The sequence below is a fragment of the Somniosus microcephalus genome, chromosome 16 (assembly GCF_052327205.1).
Source record: "Somniosus microcephalus isolate GS21.2 chromosome 16, FLI_Smic_1.0, whole genome shotgun sequence".
Lineage (NCBI taxonomy): Eukaryota > Metazoa > Chordata > Chondrichthyes > Squaliformes > Somniosidae > Somniosus > Somniosus microcephalus.
This window is the reverse complement of record NC_141002.1, coordinates 90,967,897-90,983,449: the sequence shown is the minus strand read 5'-3', so window position 1 is coordinate 90,983,449 and position 15,553 is coordinate 90,967,897. Positions and strand designations below refer to the sequence as shown.

General features: G+C 45.7%; 1 protein-coding gene across 7 annotated transcripts in view; it reads left to right on the top strand.

The window, feature by feature from the left end:
• LOC147106372 (chemokine-like protein TAFA-2) overlaps positions 1-15,553 on the top strand; it is a 356,474-nt gene that overhangs the window by 35,307 nt on the left and 305,614 nt on the right. The window lies entirely within an intron of this gene.

Here is a 15,553-nt window from a genome sequence, read left to right as displayed (position 1 = left end):
AATCATTCGGCTGAGGAAAAGCCAATATTTTATTTCTTTCTGAAGGGAGAAAATAATGAGTGTTGTAGGTATACTGTGCAAATGTTCAAATATTGAATGGTTCCGGCAGAGCAAGAGTGTGTGGGGGCAACTGATTGGGATACTGCAGTTTCAAGTGAGGCCGTGTTAAATGCCTGCTTTTTCTAGACTTGACTATTCCAACGCACTCCTGGCTGGCCTCCCACATTCTACCCTACGTAAAATTGAGGTCATCCAAAACTCGGCTGCCCATGTCCTAACTCACACCAAGTCCCATTCGCCCATCACCCCTGTGCTCGCTGACCTACATTGGCTCCCGGTTAAGCGGCGCCTCGATTTCAAAATTCTCCTCCTTTTTTTTCAAATCCCTCCATGGCCTCGCCCCTCCCTATCTTTGTAACCTCCTCCAGCCCCACAACCCCCCCGAGATATCTGCGCTCCTCTAATTCTGCCCTCCTGAGCATCCCTGATTATAATCACTCAACCATTGGTGGCCGTGCCTTCTGTTGCCTGGGCCCTAAGCTCTGGAATTCCCTGCCTAAACCTCTCCGCCTCGCTACCTCTCTTTCCTCCTTTAAGGCGCTCCTGAAAACCTACCTCTTTGACCAAGCTTTTGGTCACCTTCCCGAATTTCTCCTTATGTGGCTCGGTGTCAAATTTTTTTGTCTTATTATACTCCGTGGGACATTTTACGACGTTAAAGATGCTACATAAATATAAGTTGTTGTTGTTGTTTTTGATTTGCATACATAATAACATCACTTTTAATATGGAAATATTGAGAAAAATCTTGAAATATCAACTGCAATCTGTTCATCTAGAAATCGTTAAGCAGAGGTGTTGTGAACAGGGGAAGTACTGAATATGCAATAGAGCAACACTTCGGAAATGAATTCACACTGTGGCCCTGAAATCCGGCTTTGGGCCCCTACATAAATGCGGCCCGGAATATAGGATGGAGCCCAGTTTTCCTGGAATTCGCTCCTCTTTGTGTCCATGTGAGAATTTCCACTGGTGGAGGGGGGTGTGGACGAATCTGCTGCCTGCTCTCCTTAACTCAAGGCGGGGTTGTGTCTATGGAAGTTCCCGGGCTTTCCCAGGAATTACACCCATTTTTGCCCTTGGTAGGCCTCCATAGAACTCTTGCCAGATGAGAGCTGATCAAAGATGATCAATCCTTTCGGAGCCAACGGTGTTTTAACACACCTTTGTCTTCAGTCAGGAAAGGCCTTGGTCCATCTTTGGCCGAGTGCCCCGTGGGCCTTCCCGCCTTATAAGTGTGCATCGGGGTTGGCGTCACTAAGGCGCCATTGCGGGCACTGGCGGCCCAGTCTGATGACTGTGGTGTCGGAGGTGCCGTCTTTCGGATGAGGCGTTAAACCGAAGCCCCGTCTGCCCTCTAAGGCGGATGTTAAAAAACCTCACGGCACTATTTCGAAGAAGAGCAGGGGGAGTTCTCCCCGGTGTCCTGGGCCAATATTTATCCCTTAAAAAACACCACCATAGCCCCACCAGCACGTTTGCGCCGAAAATTTTGTGCCCGCCGCGGAGCCAGTTGTGCCCGCCCCATATTCACTTTCAGCGCCCTAAAGCGGAACCGGGCGCTGGTACAGGGTGTGTCCGCCCCGCTTGGGGCGCTGAAAGTGAATTTCAGCGCTCCCGGTCCCGCTGCGCCACCCGATGCGGTGCGGCAGGCTGCTGTACTGCAGGCCTCCCCCTTCTCTTAAGGGGGAGGTGCCTGCAACGGCCGGAGCCCCGATTGCAAGTGCCGGCAAAAGAGCCCGGCACAACGGAGAAGTGCCGGGCTCCACGGAAACCAGCCGGCAATGCCGCGGGGGGGGGGGTGGAGGAGGCCGGGGAAGGAGGTGCGGGCAGGCGGCCGCTGAAAAAGCGGCCGCCCCGCACCTCCACCTTAACTTGCACCGCTAAGGCTGCAGTAAGGACCCGGTCTCCCGATGTTGTTAGCGCCCGCCACGGAAGAGGCGGCCGCTACTGAAGATGGGGATCGGTGTGGTTTTGGGCGGTACCGGGGCACTGCGCACACCGATGACGTCATCGGTGCCGGCGCAGCGCTACCGGCTAACGCCGATGTTAGGGCCCACCTAATTTCGGGCGCGACGCAACTTCCGGCGCAACCCACTCTTTCGCCCCTAATTGGGCGCAAATGCAACTGAATTTCTAGGCCATGATCTGGTCATTATCACACTGCTGTTTGTGGGAGCTTGCTGTGCGCAAATTGGCTGCCGCGTTTCCTACATTACAACAGTGACTCCACTTCAAAAGTACTTCATTGGCTGTAAAGCGCTTTGGCACATCCTGAGGTCATGAAAGGCGCTACAATCTTGGACAAGGTCTACATCTTCATTCGTCGTTGGCTTGTGGCCTGTTCTGCTGGCAGAAGTGCGGGTGATTGAATTTCAGCCCCTGTCATAGAGTCATACAGCACAGAAAGGCCCTTCGGCCCATCGTGTCCGCACCAGCCATCAAGCCCTATCCTAATCCCATTTTCCAGCACTTGGTCCATAGCCTTGTATGCTATGATGTTTCAAGTGCTGATCTAAATGCTTCTTAAATGTTGTGAGGGTTCCCGCCTCTACCACCCTTTCAGGTAGTGAGTTCCAGATTCCAACCACCCTCTGGGTGAAAAAGTTTTTCCTCAAATCCCCTCTAAACCTCCTGCCCCTTACCTTGAAACTATGCCCCCTGGTTATTGACCCCTCTACCAAGGGGAAAAGTTCCTTTCTATCTACCTTATCTATGCCCCTCATAATTTTGTACACCTCAATCAGGTCCCCCCTCAGCCTTCTCAGCCTGCCCAGTCTCTCTTCATAGCTGAAGTGCTCCAGCCCAGGTAACATCCTGGTGAATCTCCTCTGCACCCTCTCCAATGCAATCACATCCTTCCTATAGTGTGGCGACCAGAACTGCACACAGTATTCCAGCTGTGGCCTAACTAGCATTTTGTACAGCTCCATCATAACCTCCCTGCTCTTATAGTTTATGCCTCGGCTAATGAAGGCAAGTATCCCATATGCCTTTTAACCACCTTATCCACCTGTCCTGCTGCCTTCAGGGGTCTATGTACATGCACACCAAGGTCCCTCTGATCCTCTGTCCTTCCTAGGGTCCTACCATTCATTGTGTATTCCCTTGCCTTGTTAGTCCTCCCAAAATGCATCACCTCACACTTTTCAGGGTTAAATTCCATTTGCCACTGTTCTGCCCATCTGACCAACCCATCTATATCATCCTGCAGACTGAGGCTACCCTCCTCGCTATTTACCACTCCACCAATTTTCGTGTCATCTGGGAACTTACTGATCATACCTCCTACATTCATATCTAAATCCTTAATGTACACTACAATCAGCAAGGGACCCAGCACTGATCCCTGCGGTACACCACTGGACACAGGCTTCCAGTCACAAAAACAACCTTCGACCATCACCCTCTGCCTCCTGCCACTAAGCCAATTTTGGATCCAATGTGCCAAATTGCCCTGGATCCCATGGGCTCTTACCTTCTTGACCAGTCTCCCATGCGGGACTTTGTCAAAAGCCTTACTGTGTTTCCTTCTTAGTAGTAGCAATGTTACTGAATATGTAGAGAGGCATCATCATCAACAAAACTCGCACACTTAAACTGAAGTTACGGAGAGGGGGAAAAACTTTGAGAAAATTCCCAGCCAATGTCTCAGCGATAGAATATTACAAACTGACAAATAAGATCCAATGATGGTACGCTCCTTAAAGGAATTCCATCCAAGACTAGAGCACTGCTCCCATCTCTGGCAAGGCTCTTCCAGCTCCTCTCACCCTCCCAAGAATAGATCCTGACTTTGGGCGTTCGTGCAATATGAGCAATAATAAAATCGGCAGCCTGTTTCACATCTCTCCCCATTTTGATTTCCATTAAAGTCAGCAGGAGAGACATGAAACAGGCTGCCGACTCAGTATCGCCTGTTGTGCACTGTTGCACAAAGTCAAAATCAACCCCCTGGGGAGGATAGAGGAAGAAGCTTGTTCCAATAGATAGCCCGTCTGTCAGCTCCAATGCCTGGCTCTCCATTACACCATTCTTTAACTTGCTGTACATTATCAAAAGTACTGTGGCAATTGCGTCTCTGAAATTTCTTCTCTCATTCCTTCTGAGCTCCACATATGCTGTCACGTATATTCCTCCTCTCTACATAAGAAACATAAGAATTAGGAGCAGGAGTCGGCCATATGGCCCCTCGAGCCTGCTCCGCCATTCAATAAAATCATGGCTGATCTTCGACCTCGACTCCACTTTCCTGCCCGATCTCCATATCACTTGATTCCCCTAGGGGATGATTTTGTCAATGGGAGCGTGTTGGAGGCGGGACTCCCACTTGTCGGGTTTCAGTTCCGCCTCCATCGACTTCTGGCCAACCCACGCCATTTTCCCTTGATTGACCTTGTTAAGCCTGCCCAGCGGGCTTAGCAGGCCAATTAAGGGGAAGCCAGTTACAGAGAATGTCGGCGTATGACGTTTCATCTGTCAAAAATTTTTGACCGATGAATTGTCATTGTTTGACAGCTCTGTGAAGCTGTCAAACACTGACATTCTCTGTCGTTTGATGAGTTCATGTATTCAAGACTCATCAAACCTCTTTTGTGAGCAGAAATTAGATGGATGTTGCATCTGAGAATGCAGCAGCCATCTGTCATCTCTGCTGGTGAGATGCGAGACTCTCCGCATCCCCAGCTGTTGAAACCTGCAGGAATAAACAAAGGTAAGTAAACATTTTCGATCAGTTTCCATTCACCTCACACTTACCTCTCCACACTTGCACCCATCACTTACCTTCACAGCGCACTTTTGCACCCCTCCGACCCTCGCAGACCCACTGCTCACCTCAGTGACCCTGGCGGGGTTTCCCGACATCGGGAAGCCCGCGCCTCTGTTGGAAAAATGGGGATAATCCTCTTAAGTGCCTGTTAACTACCTGTTAAGAGGCAGTTAAGTGGCTGTAATCACCTTCCCGCCTCCAGGAGACAGGACCCAGCGTGAGTTGGCTACTCACCTCCTGGGCAGAAGGCACGGGGGCGGGTTGGGGCGGGATGGGCACCTGCCCCCAGATTCTGCCATTTTCCTGGCAGTCCTGCCTCCAAACCCGCCTCCCCAGGGCTGGCAGGATCACGCCCCTAGAGTCCAAAAATCCATCTATGCCAGCCTCGAATATACTCAATGATTCAGCATCCGCAGCTCTTTGGGGTAGGGAATTCCAAAGAATTCCTCATTGTGTTGAAATCAAAGACTTATCATGCAGTCTCCTACTCCCATCCTTCCCTGGCCCTCAACACCGACGAATTGCTTACCTCCCTCAGTCTCTCCTTCCTTTTACAATCTTTCCGTCTTTTTAAAAAAAAACAAGTTTGGCATCATTTACACACTGCTCTTTTTGGCTGACATCATCTCCTCTTTTAATCTTCTCAGACTCAGCGATGTCCTGCCCTGTGGCCCTTAGCCACAGAGACCGCGGTTATTTTTTTTCAATCGAATAAGGTCCCCTTTAATACTCTGAATTAACGGTCTTTTCTGTTGCCTCTGTGCACCAAGCAATTTGTCTGCAAAAGGAATTAGAGTTTATGAATAATTTAAATCCCAGTCACCAAGCGGGTCTAATAATCCTGTGTCCCACAGAGCTTTAAATGCATTCTGTTACATGTATTGTCGGAGAGACTGCTCGCTCCTCAGCGGCAATCCCACTATTACAGCGTGAATTGTGCTTTTAATTTGCCATCACATTTGAAAGAACATCCAATTACACTTAACAAAATGCTTTTTAAATTATGCTCTTTAAACCCTTATTTGAAGAACATTTCAGTGTTGCTGCTGCTGATTAAATATATTGTTATTCACTGCAGTGTCTTTTTTTTTTGCTTTCAACGCTGCCCAAAATTTCCCTGTATTTTTTTTTAAAAAAAACGAACAACTGGTTGACCTCTGTTGCCTGCATCACTTAAAGGGAGGTGCCGTGCAGCTTACAATAGCAAACAATTCAACCCCGCGCAACTTACGGTCTTCATATTAAAACCGACAACTAGAATGTGACCTTCATCAATCCATTTATCCAAACAATTTACCCACATCTATCATGCTGTGCTACCCTTATTGGCAGTGTGTCTTGTTAAACGTATTGCAGAGGCAACCTTGGATTACAGTATTAGTTTCAGCTGCTGGGCTCGACCTAAGTGAAAACAAAAAGGAATGCAGTTAAGCCACCTTTTGGGATGATAATATTTGGTGGCAACGTGCATTTAGGATACGTACTATCACTATTGCTAACCCTACCAGACTGATACCTGGGATGGCAGGAATGACATATGAGGAGAGATTGGGTCGATTGGGCTTCTACTCGCTGGAGTTTAGAAGAATGAGAGGGGATCTCATTGAAACTTATAAAATTCTAACAGGACTAGACAGACTAGATGCAGGAAGGATATTCCCAATGGTGGGGGAATCCAGAACCAGGGGTCACAACCTAAAGATAAGGGGTAAGCCATTTAGGACAGAAATGAGAAGGAATTTCTTCACCCAGAGAGTGGTGAACCTGTGGAATTCTCTACCACAGAAGGCAGTTGAGGCCAATTCATTAAATATATTCAAGAAGGAGTTGGATATATTTCTTAAGGCTAAAGGGATCAAGGGATATGGGGAGAAGGCAGGGACAGGGTACTGAGTTTGGATGATCAGCCATGATCTCATTGAATGGCGGAGCAGGCTCGAAGGGCCGAATGGCCTACTCCTGCTCCTATCTTCTATGTTTCTATGTTTCTATGTTTCCTATTTTTATTGATCTTTGCATGTATCTCTACAGCTATCTCTATTGATATATCTTTAATACAAACAGAAAATACACAGTAGGTTTGCCAACAACTGAAAAGAGAAAGAGCAGGTTAAAGTTTTGGGTCGAGACCCTGCGGGCGCGAGAAATTTGATATCGTTGCGCTCGTTTTCCTGGGCATAAAGTCAATGTTGGAGGCACTGATTTCAGGCTGCGATCACCCGTGCCCAGTCGGCCCTGGAAGTGCGCCAGATTCGAAGCTGAAACAGGTGTTAGGCATGCATACGCAAATGAAGGTCTTAACGCCAGTTGTCAGTTACAGTGAAGGCCAACATTGCCCTCCGTTTTTATGCTCAGGGGCTCTTCAGTGACACACAGGTGTTAACACAGGAATCGGATGCTATACTGTCCAGTACTGCATTAGGAAGGTAATTGAAGCCCTGCTTTTACCAAGCAATTACCTGGAGATGCGTCAGCAATGACCAGCAATTATTTTTTCTATATTTGTGGTAATATAGTTCATTGTCTGAATGTAGCTATTTGTGTACCTACCAGCAATTTTGAGCATACCTCAATAGGAAGGACTATTAATCCATTAATGTCCAAATGACATGTGACCTTGGCCAGAAGATAATGCAGATCACTGCAGGCTTTCGGGGAGAGGAGTGGGGAAATGGGGCATAAGAAATAAGAATTAGGAGCAAGAGTAGGCCATTTGGCCCCTCGAGCCTGCCCCGCCATTCAATCAAGTCATGGCTGATCTTCCACCTCAACTCCACTTCCCCGCCCAATCCCCATATCCCTTGATTCCCTTAGTATCCAAAAAATCTATCGATCTCTGTCATAAATATACTCAATGACTGAGCATCCACAGCCCTCTGGGTTAGAGAATTCCAAAGATTCACAACCCTCTGAGGTACTATCATTCTAAGGGAATCAAACGTGACACAGATTTCTGAAGCAGAAGGATGACTGGACATGGAATCATAGAATAGTACAGTCCAGAAGGAGGCCATTCGGCCCATCGAGTCCCGCGCCGGCTCTTTCGAAGAGCAATCCAGTTAGTCCCACTCCCCCGCTCTTTCCCCATATTCCTGGAATTTTTTCTCCACCAAGTATTTATCCAATTCCCTTTTGAAGGCTACTATTGAATCTGTGTCCACCACCCTATCAGGCAGCACATTCCAAATCCTAACCACTCATTGTGTAAGGAAGTTTTTCCTCATGTCTTCTGGTTCTTCACCTTAAATCTGTGCCCTCTGGTTATCGACCCTTCAGCCATTGGAAACAGTTTATCTTTATATAGTAATCTGGGATGTAATGTTTAAGCTATCCACCAGATGGAGCCAAATATTAAGGGTTCACATTCACCAGTATTTAAGGTAATGGGTCATGTATTCAATGTCCTGGTACACCAGTTAATACGGTAACGTGGCATTGCATTATGGGTATGACTCAGAGGTTGATCCTCCATCTTGTGCTCGTGCAATAAGAATTGTCCCTGGCCTCCAGCTTGTAAGAGATATGTTCCTCTGCTACACCGTGTAAATAAACAGTTGGGTTTGCTCCTAATATCTCGCTTCTCTCAGTTTCTGACCTTACCACTCGGATATCACACTTTATTTACTCTATCTAAACCCTTCATGATTTTAAACACCTCTATCAAATCTCCTCTTAGCCTTCTCTGCTCTAAGGAGAACAATCCCAGCTTCTCCAGTCTATCCATGTAACTGTAATCCCTCATCCCTGGAACCGTTCTAGTAAATCTCTTCTGTGTCCTCTCCAAAGCCTTCACTAAAGTGTGGTGCCCAGAATTGGACACAATACTCCAGCTGGGGCCGAATCTTGCAACCTCTAAGAAAGAGGCTGCATGGTGCAGCCATAGCTGAAGACACCTCTGCACAAAGCCCAGGTCGCAGCACAGGACAGCTGGAATGAGGCATCGTCATTGAGCAGACAATACTTTGTGTACTTGGAAGATAAGGGCCTTACAATATGCCCAAATGCGTGGCGGATTGGGGGGACAAGATTGTCGAATTATTCTGCCAGCATTACCATGGATACACGGTGTCACCATTGACTTGAATGAGTAGCAGCAGCAAGCCATGGGGGACCAGGAGGATGATGGTGCACAACACCAGATCAACCACAGCAGCCAGACATACAGTTGTCTATGATTTATTTGCAAAGTTCTTCTACTCGTGAGCTCTGCTTTTGTTCACTATTACATCCCATTCGGCACATTATAGAACTACTAGTTCCTTTACCAAGCTTCGTTTTGACTGAGGCGTGGATAACTAGGGTAACGTTATTTCTGGGCAACTGATGCTTTCACAATGGAAGAATGATAGGCTGCCCGACAGATTCAAGTATTATTGTACTTCAGGGCGCGTGGTGCTTTAGTGCACACAGCCTGCATGCTCTGATGCACTTAACCCTTCTGAATCATGGCTTGGTGTGAATGGTCCAAGTGGTCCCAGGATGAAGGAGGAGCAGGTGCCTTGTTGCTCAGCCAAATGGCTGGTCGCATGGGATGCAGAAGTGCCAAGAACACCCTTGGCTCGGACCACCACAGGGGTCAGAGCTTTTAAGTTGGTGCCTACAGTCACTTCTGTGGGTGTGCCAAACAACTGCTGCCGATGAGCGTGGCAACCGGCTGCTCCTGTGCTGCTTCATGCAGGCCGTTGCTGGTGAGTATAACCTCTTGAGCCACACTGATCTCTCTGAGCGCAGAACAGTGGGCAGTTACGACATCTAGGAGCCAGGGTTTCTGCTCTTGATACACGCTAACCCATGTTGGAAGTACACGCGAGAGTGTTGGTTGAGGACAGGATCGGCTTGAGCTGTGATATGCTCCACAATAGGGTAGCCTTCGAACATTTTACTCTCCAGGCTTTCACATGAGTAACAGCCACTTGAATGAGGTACCAGACAATGACTCACCTGTGGCATCATGTCACAGTAAGGGAGTCAGTATCTTCAGAAGAGAAGGTGAGGAGAGAGAATTGGAGAGAGAATAAAATAAACAACCGAATGGATAAAGAAAGAAAGCCTTGCATTTATATAGCGCCTCTCACGACCTCAGGACGTTCCAAAGCCCTTTACAGCCAATGAAGTACTTTTGAAGTGTAGTCACTGTTGTAATGTAGCAATGTAGAAAGGATGATTTGGCAAATTGAAATTCATTCATTTCTCTGCGTAGGAATGAGCACTTTTAACTACACTTACATACAGGAATAATTTTTGCAAGGCCCCACTCTCGGTGCTTTAGTGCACAGTGTTTTTCGGATGCTTTTACCCCTCGCACCAAGTCCCATTCACCCATTACCCCTGTGCTCGCTGACCTACATTGGCTCCCGGTTAAGCAACGCCTCGATTTCAAAATTCTCATCCTTGTTTTCAAATCCCTCCATGGCCTCGCCCCTCCCTATCTCTCTAATCTCCTTCAGCCCCACAACCCCCCTGAGATATCTGCACTCCTCTAATTCTGCCCTCTTGAGCATCTCTGATTATGATCACTGAGCCATTGGTGGCCGTGCCTTCTGTTGCCTGGGCCCTAAGCTCTGGAATTCCCTGCCTAAACCTCTCCGCCTCGCTACCTCTCTTTCCTCCTTTAAGACGCCCCTTAAAACCTACCTCTTTGACCAAGCTTTTGGTCACCTGCCCTAATTTCTCCTTATGTGGCTCGGTGTCAAATTTTTTGTCTTTTAATACTCCTGTGAAGTGCCTTGTGATGTTTTACTATGTTAAAGGCGCTATATAAATACAAGTTGTTGTTGTTGTTTTGAGGGTGCCTGTGTGGCCTGGCGTAAATAACCTACTCCTAAATGTCCCCCAAAACCTGAAGGAATATCATTGGTGCTTTGCTGCCCAGCCAACTAGCGAGTTGCATAGGATACAGAAGGATACCTGAATCTGTGATTTCTGCTGATACACATGCATAAATGCAATATGACACAATAGGACCGATTCTGCAACCTGCGCCCTAACTAGTGAAACTTCACAACAGGAGCTTGGCCTTGTACAATCACCCCTTATGTGTCTTTCATCTCCATATTTAGTCAGGGGGAATAGGCCATACTGAAATTCATTCATTTCTCAATGTGTGTTTAAAAACTAGCACGCCTAATGGCAATCCATGTGTGCCCTTCATCACCGTATGCTACTGCTACTGAACAGCAATATTCTTTCTTTATCATCGTGGTCCTTTTCCAAATTGCGGATTGTCTTCCAAGTCTCCATCCAGGTTCTAGCAGCAGGCTGTAGAATGCGTTTCCAGGCTTTTTTGACTCCATTGCATGTTTGAAGTGTGCCCTTTGGCATCAAAAATATCATCCTGTTTCTTTACCATTCCACTGATAAGAGCCCCCTTGATCTGGTCAGTAAATTGGGCTTTCCAAATTGGATGCTGAGGCAGGATTCAACAAGTTTGGCTCACTAAACAACTGACAGAGAGAACTTTTCATCATTTTTAGCAGGTAATTGGCTTTTTTTTTAGCTGCTTGAGAAGTGTGAAAGCTACATTATTACAGCTGTGCCATTCCCGCTTTCAAAACCGTGCTGCATGAAGCTAATTGCAAGGAGCCACACTGAACACCATTTTGATTGGCAATCGTTAACTCTACAAAAGCAAGAGCTATTAACCCTTTCGATGGAAAAGAGGAAAACCTGCCACTTGTTCTTGGAAATAATGGTCAAAGCTGTCGATGCTGGTGTCTCCATGGAAACGCACAATAGCGTCACACTTGAAATCTGTGCATCAACCCAAGTACACACACTTCATTAAAAGAGAGAACGCTCTTCTTGAATTAGGTATTGTAAAATAACTCTCATTTGGTATAATGGCTCTCTAAAACTTGAATTATAGCTGAATGCAGGCTGTTTAAAGTGTAGGTGATGCAAAAAGGCAACAGATAAATATAATTTGGGATAATTAAAATTGATTTAAAGCCAGGTAATAAATAAATATAGAATATATGTTCCCAAAATGAAATTACAATTTAATACATATCGCCAACATATATCAGTTTTATAATGTACACTGAAGCATCAATAAAATTAAAATAACACTTACTGAATTGAAAAGAAGAGATGAGCTCACACTGCACAAAGCTATTATATCATTGCTGCAGAATAACATAGCCATACAGGAGAATGCAATAGGAAGTTATTTTGCCACTCAAACGCATAACCCCTGAGGAAATTTTGCTTCTTCGACAGCACCTCCCAAACCCATGACCTCCACCACCTTGAAGGACAAGGGCAGCAGACGCACGGGAACAACACCACCTCCACATTCCCCTCCAAGTCACACACCATCCCGACTTGGACATATATCGTCCTTCCTTCATTGTCACAGCACTGTGGGAGTACCTTCACCACACGGACTGCAGAGGGTCAAGAAGGCGGCTCACCACCACCTTCTCGAGGGGCAGCTAGAGATGGGCAATAAATGCCGGCCTTGCCAGCGACGCCCACATCCCGTGAATGTATATATATATAAAAAATTTAAAGCTTTGTAATGGAATACACAGTATTCTATAAATTCCAGACCAGAAAATAAAGCATATTTCATAATGGAAATGGAAGAGGAATTGACAAGCAACTGCACAATTGAGAGATACTGGACCAAGGAGAGTCAGTAGCTCAGCCCCACTGATGTCTACGGTCATTCTGTGGATTAGCGTTGTGGCAGCATCTGTTAATGATTTTGTGGCAGCGTCTGTTAATAAGTTCCTCAAGCACAGTAGTCAAATATATGGTGTACACTAACTAGACTGTGCAAATAAATAAAAGGTATGAATTTAAACCTAACAAAGGTTTATTAAAAACAGCACACAAAGAGGTCATTCGGCCCATTGTGTCTGTTAGAGCAGTCAAAAAACGAATCCCACTTTCCTGCTCTCCCCTCGTAGCCTTGTATTTTCCTGTGCTTCATTATTCCATTTTTCCCTTAAAAGGTCTCTGTCTCAAACATTGTATCTTCCAACAACCCACTGCATAAAGATTTTTTCCCCCTAAACTCCCTCCTCACTTTCTGTGAAAAATTTTAAATTGATGACCTCACTAATTACCCCACCAGTTTTATCTTGTTTGCTCTATCAAACCCTATCACAATTTTAAAAATCTTAATTAAATCTCCTCTTGCCCATCCTTGCTCTAGTGTTACTAGTCCCAGTATCTCAAGTCTCTCCTTCTAACCACAGACCCTAAGCTCTGGAATTCCCTGCCTAAACCTCTCTACCTCTCTTTCTTCCTTTAAGACGCTCCTTAAAACCTATCTCTTTGACCAAGTTTTTGGTCACCTGCCCTAATTTCTCCTTATGTGGCTCGGTGTCAAATTTTTTGTCTTATAATATTGCTGTGAAGCGCCTTGGAATGTTTTACTATGTTAAAGGTGCTATATAAATACAAGTTGTAGTTGTAGTTGTTGTTTTAGTTCCCCATCCTTGGCATCATCAGATACTTTAAAGATTTGAAGAAGAAGTAGTAAAGGTCTAGAATTGGACACAATTGTGCTCTATTATTATACAGCATTACGTCTTGAATGGTTCACATGTCTAGATTATGTTACTCCTTTTAACTCCTTCCTGATTTCTTTTATGGGATATATTGGATCCAGATAAACATTATAGCCTCATCTGAGCATTAGGTTTAATGATTACCCCTGCTCTCTTAGTATATGATTTTTTTTTAAATAAGGCATAATATTTAAGGAGCGTATATATATATACAGTACCTCTTGTCCTAAATATAGGCCTGTATTGTAGAAAACAATGATTGCAAATCAAGATGCCAGGGTGCCTTACATTTTGTTTCTGATATTTCCGTGGAATTCAAATATGTGCTTAAGTTTCGGGAGTGGGGCTTGAACCCACGCCCATCTAACTCAGAGGTGAGAGCTCGATCGCTGAGCCAAGGCTGACACCAAGTGAAACTTAAGTAGAGGAGCAGAAAAACTTAGCGATTCAGACACACAAATCTTTAAAAGTGGGAGGACAACTTGATAAAGTTGTAGAAAAGCATATGTAATTCTGTAAATAGGAGTGTCAAGTACAAAACAAGGAGGTAATACTAAACCTAGCATCTATATATATATATATATATCCGTTAGATTGCAGCTAGAATATTGTGTTCAGTTTTGAAAGCATGTCAAGGCCATGAAGATGGTGCAGAAGAAATTCATAGAAACATAGAAGATAGGAGCAGGAGTAGGCCATTCGGCCCCTCGAGCCTGCTCCGCCATTCAATGAGATCATGGCTGATCATCCAAATTCAGTACCCTGTCCCTGCCTTCTCCCCATATCCCTTGATCACTTTAGCCTTAAGAAATATATCTAACTCCTTCTTGAATATATTTAATGAATTGGCCTCCACTACCTTCTGTGGTAGAGAATTCCACAGGCCCACCACTCTCTGGGTGAAGAAATTCCTCCTCATCTCTGTCCTAAATGGCTTACCCCTTATCCTTAGACTGTGACCTCTGGTTCTGGACTTCCCGGCCATCGGGAACATCCTTCCTGCATCTAGTCTGTCTAGTCCTGTTGGAATGTTATAAGTTTCAATGAGTTCCCATCTCATTCTTCTAAACGCCAGCGAGTATAAGCCCAATCGACCCAATCTCTCCTCATACGTCATTCATGCCATCCCAGGTATCAGTTTGGTGAATCTTCGCTGCACTCCCTCCATGGCAAGAACATCCTTCCTCAGATAAGGCGACCAAAACTGCACACAATACTCAAGGTGTGGCCTCACCAAGGCCCTGTACAACTGCAGCAAGATATCCTTGTTCCTGTACTCGAACCCTCTCACTATGAAGGCCAACATACCATTTGCCTTCTTAACCGCCTGCTGCACCTGCATGCTTACCTTCAGCAACTGGTGAACAAGGACACCCAGGTCTCGTTGCACTCCCCCTTCTCCCAATCTATTGCCGTTCAGATAATAATCTGCCTTCCTGTTTTTGCCACCAAAGTGGATAACCTCGCATTTATCCACATTATACTGCATCTGCCATGCTTCTGCCCAATCACCCAACCTGTCCAAATCATACTGGAGTTTCTCAGCATCCTCCTCACAGCACACACGCCCACCCAGCTTTGTGTTGTCTGCAAACTTGGAGATATTACATCTAGTTCCCTCGTCTAGATCATTTATATATATTGTGAATAGCTGGGGTCCCAATCAGATGTTATGTGGGATGTGACGTTTTGGTAGTGAGGAGGAACTTTTCATCAGCCCTAAGAAGGTTAAGAGGATATCTGACAGAGATGTTCAAAATGACGAGGCAGGAACTCGTTTCACTGGTTGGTGCATCGTTAACAAGAGGCCGTAAGTTTAAGATCATCAAAAGAATGAGCGGAAGGTTATGTTTTTACACAAAGGGTTGTTAGGATGGGGAACATTCATCCTGAAATAGCAGTGCAAGCAGAATCCATAGTAGCTTTTGAAAAGGAAGCGGACAAATATTTGAAAAAAAAAAGTAGAATCTAAAAGGAATAAGGGAGTACCTCTTTGACCAACCTGTCCTGATATCGCTCTAACATAAAATAACAACAGAAAACGCTGGAAAATCTCAGCAGGCCAGGCAGCATCTGTGGAGAGAGAAACAGAGTTAACGTTTCAGGTCTGGGACCCTTCATCAGAACTGGAAAAAGCTGGAGATGTAACAGATATTAAGCAGGTGCAGAGACAGTGGCGGGTGGCCCGGAGGAAGGAATTGAA